Consider the following 24,162-nt stretch of genomic DNA (forward strand, 5'->3'; position numbering starts at 1 on the left):
GACAATGAGTCTGTGTGATGAGTATTATCATTCCGACTTTACAGATAAGACCATGGAGGTTCAGAGAAGTGAAAAGAGTTTGCCCCAAGTCCCCCTAGCTAATGTACTCTCCCGCCTGAGGATAACGGCCTGTAGAAGGAAGAACGCCTGTGAAAACCCACTTGTGGGTCCGAAAAGGGAAGGGTCTCTCTGGTGTGATTTCAGGGGTTCCAGGAAAGCTTTCCTGCTCTCAAACATCTCCCCCATTCAGCTCCAACGCAGCCTCCAAGTTGAAAGCAGAGATCCTTTTCTTTGCATCGATGATTCCTCTTTGATCAGAGTGCAGATTGACTGCCAGCCTCATTGGTTTCTATGCCTGGTGGTTTAGTGAGTTTTCAGCCCCTTTCTGGAGGGGAGGGATCAGGCGAGCTGTTGTGGCTACTGAGGGGTCAGAGGTCAGTGCATCAGCTGGGACTGAATTCTGCTACGAATACAAGAAGCCAGAGGCTTCAACAGAGGGCAGCTCAGTCCTCTAGTGGTTCTCTAGCCTGGGCTCCAACCAGTGGAATCAGCTTTAGCTGGGAACCTATTTCAGGCCTCACCCCAGACCTTCTGAATCAGACGCTCTGGAGGAAGTTCCCAGAAGCCCATGCTTTTAGGAGCCCTCCAGGTGATTCAGAGGCCCACTGGAGTTCAGGAGCCACAGGGCCATCCTTCGTAGCAGGAAGGCCAGAGTGGGCAGCTGGGGCTGGTACAGTGGTACAGCCATGCCACTGAGACCACAGGCTCCTTTTCTCTCCCTGCCCTGACACCTTCCATCGATGGCTCCCATCTCTGCGGGAGGAGGGTGTCCTGCGTTCCAGGTAGGAAGAAGGGGCAAATTCGGAATGGGGGGGAGCTGGTATGGGGAAAACAAACGTCTTTCACCAACATCTTCTGCTCCCGTCTCCATGACCCCAGATGTCACACAGCCAGGCCCGGACGCTGCAGAGTCTGGCTCCCAGGAGGTCAGTCATATGGGCTGCACCTGCTTCATAACTGTTTTGGAGGCTGGCTCGGGATGGAGAGGAGATATCACTCCTCGCAAGCCCAGGCACCTGACAGAGGGTGCCCTTTTCACTGACCTCGGAGAGCCAGAGGCGTTCCCTCCTTCACAGTGACAGAATCCGAAACACTAGCCTCCCCAAGAAGGTAACCCATCCTGCAAAACCCACCGCTGCGATTAGCAGCAGGACAGAGATTAAGAAAGGCTTGTTGGGATGAGCCTGTTTACAGGAGCTCCCCACAGCCCCGGGAGAAAGGATCATCATTTATTTTTGCCTCTTGGCCTTGAGCCTGTTTTGATCCCTGAGTATCTCTGCCTGTTGACTTACTTGCCAGCTCTGGGGGTTTTTCACGGACTCTCCAGGTGAACTCGGGGATGGGCTCCGGATGGAAAGACTGTCCAGAGCTTTATCTTGGTCCTCCAAAGACTACTGTTTTGTTTTGTTTTAAAGAGTTTATTTATTTATTTGATGGAGAGACAGCGAGAGAGGGAACAGAGGTGGGGGAGTGGGAGAAGGAGAAGCAGGCTTCCCGCTGAGCAGGGACCCCGATGCGGGGCTCGATCCCAGGGCTCTGGGATCACGACCTAAGCCCTGCCAGGTGCCCCCAAAGGCTGCCTGTTGAGGAAAAAAAGCCAGACCTGCCCTGACTTAAGCATTTGGAGGTTATGGAGCACGAGGGAGATCCTGCCTTTGCCTGGCCGCTCCCCGGCAGCCTTGCTCCCTGCCTTCCTCCCGGGCCGGGCGGGGTGCTGTAGCTGCGGGAGACCTTTCATGTTTCCCCGCTCCTCGGAGTGGGTTGTGCCCCTCAACACGACAGGTGGGTCCGAAGCAAGTGCCAAACAGGCAGCTGCACAGCCCAGGGACTTTGAGCTGTTCGCAGCCCTCCTCTCTTTGTACCCCTGCCAACTCACACACACCTGGGATTTCACCAGCTGCCTGCCCACCGCAGCCCCCTTCCCACCATGTGACCTAATCCGCATTACACCTGCTTCTCTTCTGGGCGGCCAGCCCCATCCCCACCTCGCCGAAAATACGGCCCCGGGGAGGTTTGAACAGGACCCACGCTATTCATGCCTCAAAGAGCCAACTCCCACTAATTTCATGGCAAATTACGGGGGATTAAGGTTTCCTTCGAAGAAAGGCTGGAGCTGACAATTAATCAGCTTGGTCTTTTGGGGATCAAATTAAATTGGACCTGAGACCTCGGCTCCAAAATGGAATCCGATTCTCTCTTTGGCATGGTGTGTGTATTGGACTGAGACTACAAACACAGACTGTCCCCATCTTGCTTCTTTGCATATAGATGTTGGTGGGTAATTTTGAAACACAGCAAGGGGCAAAGCAAGTGAATGCAGGGCGTCTGTTGAATTCAGCAAAGACTTCTTTTGTCCTGCTTCTATCTGAGGAGCCTCTCCGTTTAGGTGTCGGGGCGATCAGGCAAGATCTGAATAATTCCAGAGCCGTGTCTTCAGGGAGATCAAAAATCCCATGATTTCTGGAAATGATATTAACATGAATTTGACTATCTAGCACGAGAAAGTATTTTAAAAAAGCTCTAGAAATGACGAATTCCGATCGGGGATTAGCAATGATTTTGCAGGGGACGTGACATTGGGGCTGAGTTTTGAAAGCTGAGTTGTAGTTCCGTGCTTTCTGTCTTTGGGCGGACACCGGAGGTCCCCTGCCGTCAGGATCTTTTCTTTGGTTGTGCCCGACCTTGTTCTGCACGATTATTGTTCCTAACCTTCTGTGCACGGCTATAGTCCAAGGCTAAAAGCGGTAATCACCTTTGGAAACTGCCAACAAACATGAATAACTGTTCTGGGGCCAGCTTTTCTCAAGGAAGTAATAAACGTCCTCTCGTGGCTGATGGCAGCAGGCGTGGAAGCCCGCTACTCCCTCCCTCCCTGCCTTGTGACTTTGGACGTGAAACGTATCAATTCATCGCCTTTGCAAGCGTGGTTTCTTCCCGATGGCCATCACGAGCAGACAAGTTGTAAGCTCTTACTGTGCACTTGGTACTGTCTATCGCCACTTCTCTGCGTCACAAAAGTGCAGAAAAGATGAAAAACAGGGAACAGAAAGCACACTAATAGCAACATAAAAACAGCCTTGTTATTTTAAAACAGTACCATTTTCAGAAATGACTGGAATGGTCATGGCGGGGGGGGGGGGTTTATAAGTGCTTTGCAAAGTTTAGAATTCAAAAGGCTTTTCTGGTTGCTTGGAGAAGGCACACAGACCCGCGCCCGCCCCGCCGTGCCCCTGCGCTGCCCTGTCTGCTCACTGTGGACCAGCCTATCTCCAGTTCTCATTCGGGGACCACAGGGGATGGCATTTCTTACAGTTCCTTGAGTTTGGGCATGGCCACGTGTCTTGTTTTTGCCAGTGAACAGTGAGTGTCAGTGGCTTCATACCTGAGCCAAGGCGTCTGGTCACCCGCCGTGAGCCACACCGTCCTCATACCTCAGGAGCGATTTCCATAGGAAGGGTCTTGCCAGGCCGTCTGGAGGAGGGTAGTTTCCCTCCAGAGTCACACAGGCTTGCAGTGGCCTCTGCTTAAGGAAAACAAAGCAAACAAACAAACAAAAAAACCTTTTGAGAGTTTTCGAAAAGCCCTGAGAATTAGGGACAGCTTGTTACCACGGTATAACCCAGTCTGGCCTGACTAACTCAACAGCTGATTAGATGTCATTGAGTGTGTCCCGTGTAAGAGATTGGACGTGATTAGAACACATACACCTGGGGCGCCTGCATGGCTCAGCCTCTGCCTTCAGCTCAGGTCATGATCTCAGGGTCCTGGGATGAAGCCCTGCATTGGGCTCCCTGCTCAGTGGGAAACCTGTTTCCACCTCTCTCTCTCTGCCTGCCTCTCTGCCTACTTGTGATCTCTCTCTATCAAATAAATAAATAAAATCTTAAGAAAAGAAAAAAGAACACGTACACCTGAGGTAGGACTGACACACAGGGCTCATCTCAAGGTAGGTCTGTGCGTGCTCAGGCCCATTACGTACATGATCTTATCTGAAATCTCACAGGAGCACCATCTGATAGGTGAAATCCCACCTACATTCCACAGATGAGAGAATCCCAGAATTTAAGTAACCTGCCCACGATCACACAAACGTGGCCGGTGTGGTGCCAAAGGCCACATTCTTTCCTCACTGCCTCCCAGAACACTTACCTGGAGTGTTCCCTCCTGATCATTTTATGTCAGACACCTTCCCATCAATCCAAAATCCCCATGGGGCAGGTAATCAGCTTCCCTTTTCTCCAAAGGTCGCTCACCTCCATCTCACCTGATTTCTGAATCTAGCATCTGATGGGTGTCAGTGTTAAGGAAACCTGATGGGTGGGGTGCCTGGCTGACTCAGTGGAACGTGTGACTGTTGATCTCAGGGTTGTGTGCTTGAGACCCATGTTGGGTGTGGAGATTAGTTTCAAAAAAATCTTTAAGAGGGGGGAAAAAAAAGGGCACCTGGGTGGTGTAGTTGGTTAAGCATCTGCTTTTGGCTCAGGTCATGATCCTGGGGACACGGGACCGAACCCCATGTCAGGCTCCGTGCTCAGCGGGGAGTCTGGTGCTCCCCCTGCTTGTGCTCTCTCTCTCTCTCTGTCTCAAATAAATAAATAAAATCTTAAAAAAATAAAAAAATATTTAGAAAAGAAAGAAAGAAAGAAACCAACCTGGTGGAAGGATGTGGAAGACAGGAGGCAAATGTATCCCAACTTCTAGAAAACGCAAACCAGATAATTGGCTAACGGAGTCCTCATTCTGTATGAAAACCAAGCAAGATTTCCAGGGACTAGGTAGATCAAACAAAAACAAAGAAGTTGTCTATTCTTTATTTTTCTAGAAAACGTGGTGGCAGCCCAGCCAAGGTCAGTGTTGCTCAGGCATGTCCTTCAGTGAGGTCCAGGACGGTTTTCATCATTTCAGGTAGTCCTTCGTTTTGCTCGCACCCCTGCCTGTGGATAAACACCCAAGTTCCCCCATTTCTGCATGTGACCCTCCAGTCCAGCATCAGGCTATTCACAGGACAAGGTGAAGCTCTCGGGGGGGGGGGGGGGGGGGAGGCAGGAACCGTGACCGGTTTGTGAATTCGTGGATCTCAATGCCTAGTTTGAAGTCTGGAAGGCAGGAAGCTGCTCAGCATATCTGTTAGACGGTGAAGTTAAAGAACCCATGACCACTGATCAAAGTAACAAAATAAGGACTCCTGGGTGGCTCGGTGGTCTAGGCCTCTGCCTTCGGCTCAGGTTGTGATCCCAGGGTCCCGGGATTGAGCCCCGCATTGGGCTCTCTGCTCAGGGAGCCTGCTTCTCCCTCCCCCTCTGCTGCTGTACCTGCTGCTGCTCTCTCGTGCTCTCTCCAATAAATCTTTTTAGAAAAATAACAAACACAGAAACAAGAGTGTAGTTTTACCAAAATGAAAGGAAGACCTGGTTGAGCCGATCACATGAAGGTTTATCCCCCAAGATCCGGCTGTACAACCTCTACAAAGTGGCATAGAGCTAGCCCAGGTCTAAATGCAAAATAGTGCTTCCCTGTATATTTAAGCTGAAAACCTCAGGTTTTCCTTTTCCGCGCACACTGTTTTAAAATCAGCAAGAATCTCATTACCGCTACTAATACGACCTCTTGGTGAAGGAAGAAATTTAAATTGGGGGGTTTTGGAGACTTTTGTTTGGGGAGATGCCAGCATCTGGACTTGGGTTTACAAGTGGAAACCAAAGCAGGCAGCGAGCGGTGGACACGCACTTCAAAGGCCGCTGCCTGAGGAACCAGAGGCGCGTGTTCCTCTTTGAGGTATAATCACCCACCCGGCATCGGGACTTGTAAGAAGCATTCATTGCTTCGAAAAATAAATAGTTCCTTATTCGGCAAGGTTAATTTCAACACGTGTGTCATCGATTCCACAGCGAAGATGAGAGAAAAAAGTCACCGGACAGATTTCATCAAGTGTAGACACGGACGTGTGCGGTGGGTGCTGCGCTGACAGGAGCTGCACCCCACGTAGACCAGCGCCTGCCTTGAGAGTCCATCACGAAGAATCCACAATTTGCTAGGATTTTGCGCTGCTTTCCTTTGTGTTGTTACGTCTGGGCTCTTAGCTCCGTTTCCTCTCCTTTCTGCAGTTAGTTGTTAACACGTGTGTCGTTTCGGGGGGAGGTTTAAGTAAACGTTTGATTTGCTAGACTCACACAGGACGGAATTGCGGTCAGGGGCGTGCGCTGGTAATTAGCTGGTTTAAGCTCCTTGCAGGCAGAGGGCACACTGGACTGGATTTTTTAAAAATCCTTGTAGCCTTTAGCTTTGCATTAAACAGGTGTCTCGTAAGTGCCTGTCAGGTAGGCTAGGTAGAGTGTATATGGTGCAAACTCTACAACAAATAAGTTGCTTTCTACTTTTTTTTTTTTTAACTAAAGACATTTTTTTTTTTTTTTTGCAGATTTATGCTTTTTTTAAATTTTTTATTTTTTATAAACATATATTTTTATCCCCAGGGGTACAGGTCTGTGAATCGCCAGGTTTACACACTTCACAGCACTCACCATAGCACATACCCTCCCCAATGTCCATAACCCCACCCCGCCTTCGCCTAACCCCCCTCCCCCCAGCAACCCTCAGTTTGTTTTGTGAGATTAAGAGTCACTTATGGTTTGTCTCCCTCCCAATCCCATCTTGTTTCATTGATTCTTCTCCTACCCCCTTCACCCCCCATGTTGCATCTCCACTTCCTCATATCAGGGGGATCATATGATAGTTGTCTTTCTCCGATTGACTTATTTCGCTAAGCATGATACGCTCTAGTTCCATCCACATCGTCGCAAATGGCAAGATTTCATTTCTTTTGATGGCTGCATAGTATTCCATTGTGTATATATACCACATCTTCCTTATCCATTCATCTGTTGATGGACATCTAGGTTCTTCCCATAGTTTGGCTATTGTGGACATTGCTGCTATAAATCCGAAGGGGCGCACGTGCCCCTTCGGATCACTACATTTGTATCTTTAGGGTAAATACCCAGTAGTGCAATTGCTGGGTCGTAGGGTAGTTCTATTTTCAACATTTTGAGGAACCTCCATGCTGTTTTCCAGAGTGGTTGCACCAGCTTGCATTCCCACCAACAGTGTAGGAGGGTTCCCCTTTCTCCGCATCCTCACCAGCATCTGTCATTTCCTGACTTGTTGATTTTAGCCATTCTGACTGGTGTGAGGTGATATCTCATGGTGGTTTTGATTTGTATTTCCCTGATGCCAAGTAATATGGAGCACTTTTTCATGTGTCTGTTGGCCATCTGGATGTCTTCTTTTCAGAAATGTCTGTTCATGTCTTCTGCCCGTTTCTTGATTGGATTATTTGTTCTTTGGGTGTTGAGTTTGCTAAGTTCTTTATAGATTTTGGATACTAGCCCTTTATCTGATATGTCATTTGCAAATATCTTCTCCCATTCTGTCAGTTGTCTTTTGGTTTTGTTAACTGTTTCCTTTGCTGTGCAAAAGCATTTGATCTTGATAAAATCCCAATAGTTCATTTTTGCCCTTGCTTCCCTTGCCTTTGGCAATGTTCCTAGGAAGATGTTGCTGCGGCTGAGGTCGAAGAGGTTGCTGCCTGTGTTCTCCTCAAGGATTTTGATGGATTCCTTTCGCACATTGAGATCCTTCATCCATTTTGAGTCTATTTTCGTGTGTGGTGTAAGGAAATGGTCCAATTTCATTTTTCTGCATGTGGCTGTCCAATTTTCCCAACACCATTTATTGAAGAGGCTGTCTTTTTTCCATTGGACTTTCTTTCCTGCTTTGTCGAAGATTAGTTGACTGTAGAGTTGAGGGTCTATTTCTGGGCTTTCTATTCTGTTCTATTGATCTATGTGTCTGTTTTTGTGCCAGTACCACACTGTCTTGATGATGACAGCTTTGTAATAGAACTTGATGTCTGGAATTGTGATGCCACCAACTTTGGCTTTCTTTTTCAATATTCCTGTGGCTATTCGAGGTCTTTTCTGGTTCCATAGAAATTTTAGGATTATTTGTTCCATTTCTTTGAAAAATATGGATGGTACTTTGATAGGAATTGCATTAAATGTGTATAGTGCTTTAGGTAGCATAGACATTTTCACAATATTTGTTCTTCCAATCCAGGAGCATGGAACATTTTTCCATTTCTTTGTGTCTTCCTCAATTTCTGTCATGAGTACTTTATAGTTTTCTGAGTATAGAATCTTTGCCTCTTTGGTTAGGTTTATTCCTAGGTATGTTATGGTTTTGGGTGCAATTATGAAAGGGATTGACTCCTTAATTTCTCTTTCTTCTGTCTTGTTGTTGGTGTAGAGAAATGCAACTGATTTCTGTGCATTGATTTTATATCCTGACACTTTACTGAATTTCGGTGCAAGTTCTAGCAGTTTTGGAGTGGAGTCTTTTGGGTTTTCCACATATAGTATCATATCATCTGCGAAGAGTGATAATTTGACTTCTTCTTTGCTGATTTGGATGCCTTTAATTTCCTTTTATTGTCTGATTGCTGAGGCTAGGACCTCTAGTACTATGTTGAATAGCAGTGGTGATAATGGATATCCCTGCCGTGTTCCTGACCTTAGCGGAAAAGCTTTCAGTTTTTCTCCATTGAGAATGATATTTGCGGTGGGTTTTTCATAGATGGCTTTGATGATATTGAGGTATGTGCCCTCTATCCCTACACTTTGAAGAGTTTTGATCAGGAAGGGATGCTGTACTTTGTCAAATGCTTTTTCAGCATCTATTGAGAGTATCATATGGTTGTTGTTCTTTCTTTTATTGATGTGTTGTGTCACATTGACTGATTTGCGGATGTTGAACCAACCTTGCAGCCCTGGAATAATTCCCACTGGGTCGTGGTGAATAATCCTTTTAATGTACTGTTGAATCCTATTGGCTAGTATTTTGGTGAGAATTTTCGCATCTGTGTTCATCAAGGATATGGGCCTGTAGTTCTCTTTTTTGATGGGATCCTTGTCTGGTTTTGGGATCAAGGTGATGCTGGCCTCATAAAATGAGTTTGGAAGTTTTCCTTCCATTTTTATTTTTTGGAACAGTTTCAGGAGAATAGGAATTAGTTCTTCTTTAAATGTTTGGTAGAGTTCCCCCATAAATTAAAGACATTTTTAAAGATTTTATATATTTATTGGAGCTTGAGCAGAGGCAGAAGCAGAAGCAGACTCCAGGCAAATCGGGGGACCCTGATGTAGGGCTCGATCCCAGGACCTTTAACTGACTGAGCCACCCAGGCAGCCTCCTAGACTTTTTTAGAGCAGTGCTAGCCTCATTGCAACATTGAGAAGAAAGCACAGAGATTTCCTGTAGCCTTCTTACTCCCGACACATGCATGGTCTCCTCCAGTGTTAACAGCCCCCACCAGGGTGATGCATTGGTCACAGCTGATGAGCCGATGTGGACGAGCTGTAATCACCCCACATCCATAATTTACATTAGCATTACCTCTGGGTGTGGTACCTTCTAGGGGTTCCGGCTGGCAGCTTTTTGATAATGAGACCTCAACTCATTTAAACTCATTAACTCCTACATCTGACTTTTAAGATGTATTGGGTTTCATTTTAGACTCCTAAAAACCTTAATTTTTTTAAATTTCAAAATCACAAATTTACAGAAGAATTGCAGCTACAGCACAAGACTCCTTTCCTGTGCCATTTGAGGGTAAGTGCACCCTGATGCCCCATCACCCCAAATACATTAGTGTGGCTTTTTTCCTAGATCATAGACGTTCTCCTACAGGAGAATGTACAACACAACCATCACAATCAGGAAGTTAACAATGACACAGCACCCCCTCTCATCTTGAGGGTCTATATAAGAAAATCCAGTTGTGGTTTTCGGTTCTCTCTGCCCCCAGCATGGGGCTCGAACTCATGACCCTAAGATCAAGAGTAGCACACTCTTCTGACCAAGCCAGCCAGGTGCCCCTCCAGTTGTTTTCACATCTCAACTCGACAGCACAAGGATCCAGTCCAGAATCACATTTCTTCTGTCAGAAGCAGTCCCTCGATCTTTGGTTTCTGTGAGCCTGACCTACTTTGGAAGCATGCAAGACTGTTCTAGAGCACATCTCAATTTGGATGTATGGGTTGCTCGCCCAGAAGTGGTGCTCTGTTCTCTCTGTGTCCCATTTGGTGGCAGGATTTCACTTTGCCCCTTACAGGTGCTTTTCAGCTCAGCTGATTAAGGTAAACTTCACCAGGCGTCTTCACCTGCCACGCTACTCCTTTCTCCCCTTTCTGATGAATTCAGGTTGTCGTAGGTAGTCTTTTGAAACCGTGCAAATATTCCATGTGTCATCAAATGTTCATTTAGTAAGATGCAAGTGTTCCTAGTTTGCTATTTTATTGGAGGGGTGAAGTCTGCTTTTAAAATGAACATCTTAAGGTTCAAATTATCCTACATTTGGTCAGTAGGAGTCCCTTCAAGGTAGCTTCTGTGCTTTTCTACATCACCCTGTCATTCCTTGAGCATGTCCTTTGTTTCTGGCACAAAATTACCGTATTTCGCTTGCACCTACCCTAGAATTAGCCATTTTGTCAAGGAGCTCCGGTTCCATTTAGGCGAGAGGCCAAGACCGGGACCCTAAGGATACTCCTTCTGCTGGCGGTGCTGCTTCCGTCAGTGGACAGAGCTGGGGAAAATATATGCAGATACACGTGTTCACACATATTTTGTGTCTATATTTCTGTATCTGCCACTCCCGAGAAAACAGAGGGGCTCCTGGGTTGCCCAGTCTGTGAAGTGTCTGCCCTCAGCTCAGGTCATGATCCTCGGGTTCTGGGATCGAGTCCCGCGTCAGGCTCCTTGCTCAGTGGGGAGACTACTTCTCCCTTTCCCCATGCCCTTCCCCCTGTTTGTGCTCTCTCAAAAATAAAATAAAATAAAATAAAATTTAAAAAATATGGACAGAAAACTATAAGTTTGTACCAGTTTGGGGCCCTTCACTCCGACAGGTTTATTCTAGTTTTCGCTAGTATTTGTAATTCATACCTCCCTTCTCTGGTAGTGAAAAACATGGTGTTAGGGACTGGACTGTGTCCCTTCCCTGCCCCCACACCCCCACCAACCAAATTCCTATGTTTAAGCCCTAACACCCAATGTGATGGTATTTGGAGATGGGGCCTTTGGGAAGTAATTAGATTTAGATGGAGTCATGATGGTGATACCTTCATGATTGATCTAGTGGCCTTACAAGAAAAGGAAGAGACAGCAGAGCTATCTGTCGTGTGAGGACAAAGCAAAAAGGCAGGAGTATGAGCACTGCACAGAGCTCCCGACCTCAGAATTCCAGCATCTGGAAGTGTGAGAAAATACCATTCTGTTGGTTAAGCCACTCGGAGTATCGTACTCATTAGGGCAGCCCAAGCAGATTAATATACATGGTTCCCGTTACTCTTAATATATTTACTGACTTGATCAGTGTCTGTCACGGGGACCTCCGGACCCCGCATTGGGCTACTTCTTCACGGGGATGCCATCCTCAACCTCCCTGGGCTCTGATTTCCCATTCTGGGCTGTCGTGTCCACTTCATTTCTCCCACTGTTAACTTCTCCTCTCCTCTGCTTCATCTAATGGCTTTGGCGCTGACCTCTTCAGGAGGAGAAGGAAATGGATTTTGCTTAGTTTCCTAAAATATCATTTGATCATTTGGGGGAGATGTGTTTTATCAAGCAAACATCTTAAAAGTTCATTATAATAATAAATTTGAAGCCAGAAGGAGCCTTAAATATCATCTATGATCATCTTATTTTATTTTGTAACTATTTGATTCCTAGGGATCATTTTTCTTGCTTTATTTGTTAAAAAATTGTCTTTATTTCCTTTGAAGATTTTATTTATTTGACAGTGAGAGGCAGAGCACAAGCAGGTAGAGGCAGAGGGAGAAGCAGACTCCCTGCCGAGCAAGGAGCCCAACGTGAGGCTCGATCCCCAGACCCTGGGATCATGACCTGAGCCCAAGGCAGATGCCCAACCAACTGAGCCACTCAGGCACTGCGGAAATTTGTCTTACTTATAAAAGAAATTGAGTCTCATAAAAACTATCATGCATGAACAGAGCAGTCAGTATAAAGAAACTTCTGGAGTTAGAAGCACTGCTTTACAGAAGCTACTTGTTGTTGACAGAAGCTCTGTGGTTACAGGCATGCTAGGAGAAGTAGCGCTAGCATTGTCTACGTCACATGGCCCCCTCACAGAGTTGTTCATCCCACTCCGTGTGCTTCTCCTGCCCGTGCTTTGTGCTTCCAGCAGAGGGACTTGGAGAAGCAGATGGACTGGACCGTAGCTAGAAAATTTGTCTTGTGAAAAAGCTAACCTGGGAAGGTGCCGTGACCTTCGTCTTCCAACTAATGTATTGAACTAAGAGAAACTGTGTTATGGTCTTCCCACCACACACACACACACCCCACTGGTTTCACAAGTATGAAGACATTTACAGAGACAGCGTTACCACAGCTGAGACTGCAGAGGAAAGGGTACACAGCAGCAACAGTAAGTGTCTTGCTAGGAAATGATGTAGGGCTCAGTCTGTAGGAAAGACTACGGACAAGGATGTGCCTTTAGAGATGCAGATTTAGGGATGAGGAGCAGAGAGGGAAGTAGGCCCAGGATCAACAGAGAAAAGCAACCAAGGAACCAGTGCCTTCCTGCATCTGATTGGACTGGGGAAGGAGAGCACTCACAGAAGCAATGCGAGAACAGAGAAGTGGGATGAACCCGTGTCTGTTGGGCCATAGGAAGTCTTTTTTAGGTGAAGCATTTCAGATAGGACTGAGATCAACTGAAAATAATAGAAAACCCAATCAAAGTGGCTTAAAGGAACCAGGATGGATTTATCTATTTTTTTCTTTTTCTTTTATTTGAGTATTTAAATTCTAGGTGGTTGACATATATTCAGTGTTGGTTTCAGAAGAAGAGTTCAGTGGTTTTGCACTGACATATAACACCCAGTGCTCATCATAACAAGTGCCCTCCTTAATGTCCATCGCCCAGTCATCCCGTCTCCCACCCCTCTCCCCCCATCAACCTTCACACTTTTTCTCTGTCACTGAGTCTCTTATGGTTTGGTTCCCTCTCTCTTTTTTTCCCCTTCCCGTATGTTCATCTGTTTTGTTTCCTAAATTCCACATATGAGTAAGATCACATGGTGTTTGTTTTTCTTGGACTTACAGCTCCATCCATGTCATTGCAAAGGGTAAGATTTCATTCTTTTGATGGCTGAATAATATTCCATCTCTCACACACACACACACACACACACAAACACACACACACGCTTCTTTATCCGTTCATCAGTTGATGGGCATTTGGGCTTTTCCCATAGTTTGGCTATTATTGATAATGCTGCTGTAAGTATCAGATAAACACACCTTTGAGTGTGTATTTTTGTATCCTTTGGGCAAACACCTAGTAATGTTTAATCCAAACACTATGTTGGTTCATAGGGTGATTCTACTTTTAGCTTTTTGAGGAACCTCCATACTGTTCTCCAGAGTGGCCGCACCAGCTTGCATTCCCACGGACAGTGCAAGAGGGTTCCCCTTTCTCCACATATCGCCAACACTGTTGTTTCCTGAGTTACTAATTTTTAGCCATTCTGACAGGTGTGAGTTAGTATCTCCTCAGGGTTTTGATTTGTCTTTCAAAGAGGGTTGGATTTATCCTAGTAGAAATCTGAAGGTTAGTGGTTGCTGGCAACGGTTCAATAGCTCAAAAATTTAGGGCAATTATTCATGTGATTCTCCTGGCCTTTCCCTCATGGCCCCAAGATGGCAGGTATAATTGCAGGTCCCATATATGCATGTAAGAGAGGGAAAACAAAGCTTATCCAGAGTCTTACTCCATCACCACCCCCAACAGATACTCATCCCCTGAACATTAGCCTGCATTTTCACATCATCACCTCTACCTCCAAAGAAAGCTAGAAAAGTGAGTAGTTAACTTCCCCAGCTTTTATAATGGAGACAAGAAGTAAAAAAAGTGATTAGGAATGGGTATTTGGCCTACCGATCTATTTGTCTGACACAAGAAGACTGATGCATTATTTTCCATTTATCATTTAGGAAATGCAATAGGTTTCAGTTGGACATAGGAAAAATGTTTTTAACTCTCTGGTTAAAAGTCTACTGAGACAGACAGCAATCCCTCTATCCTTGGAGATCTTCACATTGAGAAATCACTATTATGTGTCCTAGAAGATTTAGACATTCAGTTGCCTAAAGCCTGGAAACTGGACCCGATGATTTCATGAGGTCTATGATTATTTGACTCACTGTTTCCAAGCTACACATTCCTACCTCTCAAAGCCACTGTGAAATACCAAAAAATACAAGATGGCCACCCCTCCTCGTCAATCCCCCGACCCCCATCTACTTCACTGGAAAATTTCCAACAGCACTTTGCTATTACAGCCTCTAAGGCTAATGCTGTTTCTCTTAATCAAAACTAGTTTCAGATATGCCAAGAAAAAAAAAAGAATTTGATAAATGAGGTCTAAGTAAAAGATCAAAACATCAAGATTTATTGAGTATACTGAGATGCATTTAGATAAAACTGAGAATTAGTCTAAGATCCTATTAGGTAGATGTGAAGCAATTACTTGAATTTTATAGTAGCTTCACAAAACTTCCCCAGATATAATATTATATCAGATGATTGTGTTATGCTTACTTTGTAAGTAAACACATTTGTAAATCACTTGGCAAATGTGTTGAGAGCCCATGGTTTATTTCTGCTTCACGTTACACTGGAGTCTTGGCTACACCAGGCTCCCTAATGGCAAAAACAAACCTTTTCCAGACAACCCTTCACACCCTGGGGCAGAGAAGACAATGCCCCATTGTGAACTTACACAAGATTTGCAGACATGGCGCAATTTTGGTGTACCAATGGCCTGAACTTCACAAACCCACCAAAGATTCCAGCTAGCCTGTACTTGTCAGCCAGAAAGCATGAAGAAGACTAGGGTAAAGTCCCTCTTTCTTTAATGTGTTTAAATACCATCTAAAAGCCATATTCTTCCCCTTGTCTTTTAAATGGCCAGAGCGAGAATTGGTATTGGTTTCACAATAATCCAACAAATCATCTCTTTCATACACATTTATTTTGATTCCATTGCTGGACTAGTTTAAGGAAACACTGGCCCCCAAGGCTTCCACAAGTTTTGCCGGCTGAAAGTTCATTTCCCCCCACGTACCAGGCTCCAAGCGATGAGCGACATATGTTACCTCAGCCTCATTTCATCTGCTCAGCAGATTTTTACTGAGCACCTACTGTGCTCACCTAGTATAGCCTTCCTGCTCTTGACTGGCCTTGTCAGGATGGGCCATCATCAGAAATGTACGACCTCTTTCTCTTTGAGACTACAGCTCATGAACATTTATAGTTCTTCTGCTCAAAGGGTTCATGCTCATGAGAATTAAAAGGGGGTCTGTCTCTGTTGACCCTGGTATAAAAGTCCACTCCTCTTCTTTCCAAACTGCTCATCTCCAAAATTTGATTTCAGAAGGCTTTTGCTGTCAGGCATGCCAACCAGTCCTCCTGGCGGCCAGCTCAGATTGGGAGTTATGTGAGTCCTGGTTAGGGTATCCTCAGAGGAGCGAGGAAAGAGCCCTGAATCTGCCATCAGGAGCCCCCAAGTTTCTAATCTACTTGCTCCCCTTCTGGACAACTTCCTGTTGCTTCCAATTCTATATGTTTCAACTTCAGGGTTGTGAGAAACAAGTGAGGGGACATTCGGCAGGGCCATGAAAAATTTGGAGCAATCATCTGTCAAGAATGGTCACCCTCCTGGCTTGCCCCCAGAAGGGGCTGACCACCAGGTGCGGCTTGACACAACACTTCAGCTCAACGTTACACAACTTCGAATAAAATATCATTTAATCAGGAGACTCCGAGGAGGGTCATATGATCACATGCTCTCACGGCCCCTGGTGTCCTGGTGCCTGGGGAAGGAGATTCTGAAAAGGAAGAGCCTTCCAACTTCTTGGACACAAATGCAGTGGTTCGAGGGCGGACCTGTCCTGCCCCAGAGATCTTCTCAAGCCCCGTATGATGGTTTAGCAGAGGCAGAGAACTAGTGGGGTCTTGATCACAGCTTGAGTGGGAAGTTCACAGCGTGTCAGAGGAGCACAGAAGGCACGAGGCTATTTCTATGTGGTTCGTGAACCAGAATCTCCTCCGTGTGGCCTTGGGCAGGACTCAGAGAGGCAGGTTTGAAGGGTCCTGAGGCCTAACGGGGAAGGCAGGGAGGAGAGAAGACCCGCATGGTTTTGTGGGCCCAGCGCCCTCTGTGGAAGTGTAACAGGGCCCTCCCTTCCACCTCTCCAACCCAGAGTCAGGGCCTGTCGCTCAGCCCATTGCTTCCCCTTCCCAAAGCACCTCCCCAAACGGGCGCCTTCTGCATTCCTTTCCTCCATCAGCCCACTCCATGTCTCCAGCCAGCTCCTTTGTCTCCAGGACTTACACCACCCTTCCCAACTTTCTTCTAACTTGTCCTTGGAGAGTTCAGCCCTTGGTCGGAAGCATATACTGTGTCTTCTAGAGAAAGCTTTAGTGGGGCAGGGCCATGGAATGCCCAGAACATGCTGCCAGGAGGGGTAAAGAGCAACCAGGCTCCCGTTCCAGTGCCCAGGGCCTCAGTTTCCACATCAGTAAAGGCGGGGGTTATCTCTGCTTGTTTGTTCCATGCAAATCAAACAAGACGTCTGTGGAACTCTTCAAAAACACTTTAAGTATAAAGCAGCCCCGTTTTCCCTGCAGTGACCCTATGACAAGTGCAGTCATCTAGCCAGTGACTACTGAGTGTCGGTGATGGGCCACACTGGGCTGGGCCCTGAAGCTATGACAATAAATATGGCATGTCCCCTGGGTGCATGGGGCTCAGCGGAGGGTTGGGTACAGCAGGGCAACAGGCAGTTAAAATATACTTTGCTAAATCTCCTAACATAAGAGGGGAGCCTGGCTGACACAGAAGGGGTTCTGCAGGGGAAGGGGTAACCCAGGAGCTAAATCTGGAAGAATGATCAGAGCACCTGCTGGGAAAAGAAGGGGGTAGTGGTCCTTCCAGGTGGAAAAGCAGCATTCACAGAGGTGAGAAAAAAATGACAGCATGGGAGGGTCAGAGTACGGCAAGTATTTCAGGCAAGCTAGGGCCAAAGGTGAGGGAGACATGACCCTGGGGCATCGGGACGGAGGTCCTTCTTGGTTAGTGAGCTGCGTGCTTTCAACAGGCAAGGCGCTTTTCTAGTCCATCGTACGTGTTAACTCTCCCAGCCTCCCGCACCCTCCTGCCTGCTTATTGCTTAGGGAAGAAGCAGGTGATGCCCAGAGAAGTCAAGTAACCTGCCCAAGGTCATGCAACTGGAGTGTCCGCCAAGGAGCTGGGATTTGTCCTAAGACCACGGAGAAGAAACCGAGATTTTAAGCGTTGTTTGGGGGCTGGTTCAGATTTGCTTCTGTTTATTCTAGGATCTGTTTCCAGTCTTTTAGATAGTTTCCTGACAGCATACATAACCAGTAAATTACATGTCACCTTCTCTTCTGGAAATGTGTGTTGTTTGCTTAAATACTTAATGCTTATCTCCTGGGCTTATCAATAATGTAATGCAGTAAATCGAAATCTTCTGGGAGGGGGTGAATTACAAATGGAAATTTACACTTGAAGGAGGTCGATTATACTTAATGATCAATTAGCTTGGCTAATTTTGCTCTTCCTCCTTTCCTTCACAGTCTTTTGCGGGGGGAGGAGAGGTATAAAAAGGATCAGTGGATTTCAAAAATACAGAAACTTGTAAATAAGACAATATATACAAAAAATTTCGAACTCTTCAGATTTTTTTTCAGTCATCTCCCTTCAAGGAATCATTAAACAAATTAAATCTGGTCTATCACCACCAGCCAGGACTGGTGGGATGCTCTGTCAGTCATTGTTCCAAGTTCTTGTTTCTTCTGTTGTCCTTTGGGTTGGGGGACAAAGATTTAGGTAGCGCAGGAATTTAGGAGAAGGGATGGTACCTGGGAGTTTATGATCTAAGCTTGCATGGACCTCCCAACCCTCTGGACCTAACTCAGCCCCAGGAATGTAGAACAGTCCCCAGGTTTCCTCAAAGGCCCCCGTCCACAGTTCTGGCACTTCCATGATGCCCCCCACCAGCGTCCTGAGGATTCGTTCCCTCCCGAGGAATCCACCCCTCCTCATTACCAATATTGGAACAGCCTGTCTTGCTGCTTCCAGTCTGGCCCTTCTCCTTCTGGACTGAGCTCAAAACCTTCAACCCTTCACTCTCTAAGACTCCGGGTTACTGGACTTCAGTTGACTTTCCTGCCTGAACACATACTTTTGCAAGCAAAGACTTATTAACTTGCTCCTGAGACCAAGGAAAGGCCAGATGGTGCCAACTCGAAACCCAGCATGGGTCCTCTGGAAGAGAAGGGAAGACCTCGTTGCTTTGTAATGACCCCACAGCCTCGAAAACAGGCTTAGTTTATGCTCAATGCATCCTACCACATTCAAACTTCAATGTCATCCAGTTACATCTATACTAGGAAAAATCTGGAAAAGGTTAAGTGTCCCACTGAAAGAATTGTATTCTGGAATAATACACAGGGCTCTGTTTTTAGAAACTGTTTCAGTGATTTGGAAAAGTACTCTTGATATGTTACTCATTTTTTAAAAGTAGGTTATAGAGCAGAGTCTGCAACTTATGTCCAATCTTTAGACTTTATTTCCACACACACATGCAATAATAGGGCTTATCTCAAAAGTAGTGGGATTGTAGTTGAGGGTCATTTTCCCTTTTATGTTTCTGTACATTCCTCCAATTCCTTTCATCTATTTATATTGTTTTTCCAATGACATGGCACAGTACAATGGGGTATGTATGTATGTGTGTGGCACTGGCCCTTTTTCTGGAGTAGTTAATCCAAGTGAGGCAATGAGCCATCTTGACTTATTGATTGGGAATAAGAAGTTAACTTGCCAAGGGCACAATAACGTGAAAGCAAAATACAAAATACAGAAGAGGTAGGACAAAAAATAAATTTTTACCAGCGTGACTGTACTGTAGTATTTTTTTTTAAGTTGTTAAATCTCTCCTTTAGAAATGTAAGTGACACAAATCTTTTTTTTTTTTTTTTTTTTTTTTTTTTTTACTTTGGCCAACATCCTCTCTTGGGCAAGGCACAACTTTCAGAAACAGGCCTGATGTCCGAATGCCTGTGTTCGATGGTGGGTCTTAAAGTCACCGTATGATCGGAAACAAGCCAACCATCTCTTCAGACTTTATTACTTCATCTTTCATTTTTACTGTTAATCAACAAATACTTCTGTTCTTTTCATTTCCATAGGTTCCACATCCACTGTGGAGCCCAGCGTGTGGCTTGAACTCACAACCCTGCGGTCAAGACCTGAGCTGAGGTCAGGAGTCAGGCGCTCAACCAGCTGAGCCGCCCAGGCGCCCCTCAGCAAATACGTCTCCAGCACCTGCACCCGCCCGCTGCTCTTCTACGTGTTTCTGCAGATGTTAACTAAGGTAATCCTCATTCCTACCCTATGAGGAGGGAGGGCACTGGTATCCCTACGTCGTGTGGGAGGAGACTGAGAAACACAGAGAGGTTTGAAACTCCTCAGGGATCACAGGATCATAAGCCACAAAACCAGAGCTCAAATCCTCACTTTGTGGCTGCAGACTAGACTGTTAGCTCCTCCGTTTTTGTCTCGCTGGACTGACATCGTCTGCCATTTACTGTGTCTGACTCCCTGCTGGGTCCCAGGCACAGTCCCTGACCCTGCTCCCTAAGGCTCTTGCTTGCTGGAAAACCAAGTGAGAAAGTGGTCATACTCACACCAGGTTTTATTTTATGAAACAGTGACTCTCCTTCCAATGCAAATTGGTTTCTTAATTTCTAAGTCACCTATTCAGTATTAAATATTAAATGTGAAATTCAGGGCAGTGAAACGGAGATCCATCAAGCCAATGTGTCATGAAATAAAATAGATCCTGCTCTCTTACCTTGACAAATGCAAAGTGGGAATTGAACTTGGGACTCTCCCCAGCTTTTCTGGATGCTTACAGATTTTCATAATAAAATGTTAGAGAGATTCTCTTTCTAGAGAGAATAGGCTCTCTAAAAAGATAGTACACAGAAGATTTTCAACTGTGTTTTTGATGGTGTCATTTTTTTTTTAAGACTTTATTTATTTATTTGACAGAGAGATCACAAGTAGGCTGAGAATCAGGGCCAAGCAGAGAGCCCAATGCAGGGCTTGATCCCAGGACCCTGAGATCATGACCTGAGCTGAAGGCAGAGGCTTAACCCACTGAGCCACTCAGGCACCCTTGATGGTGTCATTTAAAAGAAAGCCTCACTGAGTACCTAGGTATACCTATCTCTTTTGTCCCACATGCGTTCTTCTCTTGGGCAGTCCTAGTGTATAGCATACTGGTACTTGGTAAAAGCACATTTCATTACTACACACTCAAAACTTCGGGGGAAATACAGTATGTCATTGTTCTCGGAACTTATTAATTAGAGAAATCCCATATCAACTAGGAATATTCTATTTGATTATACGTGAAATGCATCTATTCACTACAAATACGAAGTAGAGATTAATATATATGGTCCCTGAAGAGTTTTTTGGTTTCATTTATCTCTAAGCCAGACAATAAAAATGAGTTGAAATCTAAAATGCTGTAGTGTCCAGAAAAGACCCGTTACTAAGTGATAAAATTTATACATTTTTTTATTAGTGGGATATAGTTGGGATTTTTTAATTAAGGCAAAATTGGTACATAACATCATGTAAGTTGCAGGTGTACAACACTGTAATCCGGCATCTGTGTGAACTACAAAGTGATCACCACTAGAAACCTAATTCCCGTCCTGTCAGCATGTCCCGGACTGCCTGCGCCCATTTTACCCAGGCCCCCATGCCCCCTTCCCTTCCAGGAACCATCGGTCTGTTTTCTGTATCTATGATACACATTCTGTCTCCAAGCATGAGGCATTTTGGCAGATTCCAGGAGTGCTTGTGGGTGTTTAAATTTTAAATCACCCCTCCGTAACTGCGTTTGATTCTCTGCAGTGATTGGGCGAGGGAGTAAGGAGGGAGGGGCTAACTTTGTAGCGTCTTTCTCATGCCCACCAGAAAACAAGCAACCAAACAACAACAACAACAAAAATCAAAAGCTAGAACACTACAAAATAATGTTAAGCCGTGATTGCCTGAGATTCACCCAAATTAACCCCTAATAATATACCTCCACAGTTTATTTTTCAAGTTACCTGCAATTGTAGTTATTCTTGTAGTAGCCGTTTGCCTGTGTTATGCTTAGCTAGAGCATTCTAAGTAAGATACATCCATAAGTAGTGAATAAGTTGGCAATAGGAGATTAAAAGTTATCGAATGAACTTATTTTTTGTACATTCTGTATATTTACATTCAATTATTTCAGTAACGTTTGAAAGAAAATGTAATTTCAGGGAAAGACTGGGATTGAAGGTTATTAGTGAGTGAGCAGCTCTCTTGGACTCTACCTGTTTCTTGTGGCAAAACAATAACATTTCAGTATCATCAAGCACTAAACAAGATAGTGTTAACACATGCACCTGCATCCTAAAAAACAAAAAAACAAAAAAACAAAAAACCTCATTTTCCAAGAATATAAAGTATAAATATTTGCATCCTAAAACTACAACCTTCAAAGTGGCTCTCTTTATCAAGTGAATAGATTTAGTTTCTGAATCCCCAAAAAGGTAACTAAAGTCTGATTTCCAGTTATTCTAAGGTAATTTTAGTATACTTATATCACTTAAATATCAGACACATAAGCTAGCGCATTCAAGTCCTGCTCAAACTATGACTGTTGAAGAGCTTTAAAATACCAGAAATGAAAAATCGTTTGCAGAGTGTTAAGACCATGTGTTAATAAAAGAAACACTGGCCCATAGACAATATAGGTTTGTGAAAAGCCCTTTGTCACTAGCAGCCAAGCCTCTTTCTTAAAAGATAAGAATAATGGGTTCAGTACCAGAAATGTGAGCTATCTAAAGAAAACAGTATGGTAACATAATTAGCATCAGTGAATTGCTTACTATTTTTTAAAAAAATTATTTAGTAAGTAAGACTGTTACCCCCTTCCTTTGAATAGCATTAGAACCTTGAATGTATTTAGATAAAGGGAACAGACATTATATTTAAATCACTTCTTAAAATACTATCTTTGCATTTATATTTAGGAAAAAAAAAAACCACAGAGGGGCGCCTGGGTGGCTCAGTCGTTAAGCCTCTGCTTTTGGCTCAGACATGATCCCTGGGTCCTGGGATCGAGCCCCGTATTGGGCTCTCTGCTTGGCAGGAAGCCTGCTTCTCCTTCTACCACTCCCCGCCCCTGGCTTGTGTTTCCTCTCTCACTGTCTCTCTCTCTCTCTCTGTCAAATAAATGAAATCTTTAAACACACACACACACACACACACAGAGAGAGAGAGAGAAAAAAGTTGTTAGTTATGCTGAGGGTGGTGAGAGTCACAATAAGTGGAAACAATACAGCATAAAACACATACACCCACCGAAACTAGACAAGAACACAATCAGTTATCCTAATGATTAGAAATATGACTTACCTCCTTCTGACAAAGGTATTTGGAGGTGTATGGAAGGGCAAAAGCCGCAATAATGGATTAAGCACATCAGAGCTGAGGGTCTCAAGCAAAACATTCACAATATTAGACAGGTATGTTTCAGACCTACCTTCCTCCCCAAGAACTGGCATCCCTCGGAAACCCTGCCTTAGAAAAATCACACTTGAGTCAGTTGACTAGCAGGAACCCGCACACTGTCTTCATGCTACTGGGAACTAAATGAAGGCACAGGGTCCGTTCTCCAGCGAGGCTTCGTGAGCCACTTTTTGGCGGGGGATGGGAGGAGGCAGAGTTACCCTGAAAGGGACCACGCAGGCTGTCCGAAAAAGTCTTCAGTTTCGACTGCACTAGAGAGCTGGCAGACATGCCCACAACCGAAGTCCCAGCAAAGCTGCCTTTAATCACTCCATCAGAAATACAAGCTTTTAATAAAAGCTGCACAGTTATTACTGCAGGTGTCTCCTGAGCTCCTTTTGAATCATACCAGGATTAGAATGTCCGGAAGGAATCTCTAACCTGAAAAGGGGTTTCAAAGGAGAAACAAAGACACAGGCTTTGTCTTGACTGCATTTTTTAAACTACTCTCCCAGAACAGAATCTTTCCTCCCTTCTGGTAAACACATGCTTGTAAACATGAAAATAAAGGGGACATAAATGAACAAGCCCGTGCTCTCCTATATCAAGGCATCAACCCCAAATCCACGACAGGCTCACCATTTCTCCCAAACAGGCATTTGGGGTTGTACGCATTGGAAAACAAAAACAAACAAACAAACAAAAAAAAATGCAAAAAGTGCAAAAACGCCCACCAAACGAAGGAGGCACTGCAGCCTAGGAGAATGAGCTCTGCTAGGCTTTCAGAGTTCAGGTATTTATTTCACACACCGCCTCACTTTTGTTCCGGAGCGAGACAGATCCGCCTGTGCCAGGCACGGTGATGGACAATGGGCACTAAAGCCACACAGTCAGTCTTAGCAAATCAGGGAAACGAGAGATCGTTTGGTGGCACTCTGCTGTCACTGCCGCAATCACCGTCCTTCTTCCTGGTGATGCTGCTTTGTGATGAAGTGCGGTTCTCGCAGGATGATTGGGAAAGATACCGCAAGATTCAGGGAGGCCGCATCTGGTTTTAAAAGCTCTTCAGACTCAAACTGGCATTTTACTTTATCTTGGAAAATTTATTAGAGATTCAGATCATGCCGGTTTAAATGGAAAGGTGAAAGCAGGGTAATTTCGATCTATGAATTATTCAACCTCAGCCTGGCGAAATTGCCATCCCCGAGCTGGTCTCTGACAGTCGTCTCCCAGAGCCTCCATTACGCTTGTCACTTTTATTTCTTTATCTACGATCTCTTTCTCCGTTACCAAGCGTTGTCCCTTAGGGCTCGGCTTCACAAACCGAAGTATCTCAAACTGGCAAAAACCTAAACGCGCTGCTGCCTCCACAGGC

The 24,162-nt window shown here is 45.1% G+C and overlaps 1 long non-coding RNA gene across 2 annotated transcripts; it reads right to left on the minus strand.

The window, feature by feature from the left end:
- On the minus strand, positions 1-24,160 carry LOC131834802 (uncharacterized). 2 transcript variants are annotated; one of them, XR_009354951.1, is made up of 4 exons: positions 23,522-24,160; positions 22,822-23,228; positions 3,443-3,580; positions 1-2,520 (listed from the first exon to the last, which is right to left on the minus strand). It is a non-coding gene; the product is annotated as an uncharacterized LOC131834802 (long non-coding RNA). The 2 variants fall into 2 exon arrangements; XR_009354950.1 differs by having other exon boundaries at positions 22,822-24,160.
- Positions 24,161-24,162: the final 2 nt, after the last annotated feature.

The sequence above is a fragment of the Mustela lutreola genome, chromosome 6 (assembly GCF_030435805.1).
Source record: "Mustela lutreola isolate mMusLut2 chromosome 6, mMusLut2.pri, whole genome shotgun sequence".
NCBI lineage: Eukaryota > Metazoa > Chordata > Mammalia > Carnivora > Mustelidae > Mustela > Mustela lutreola.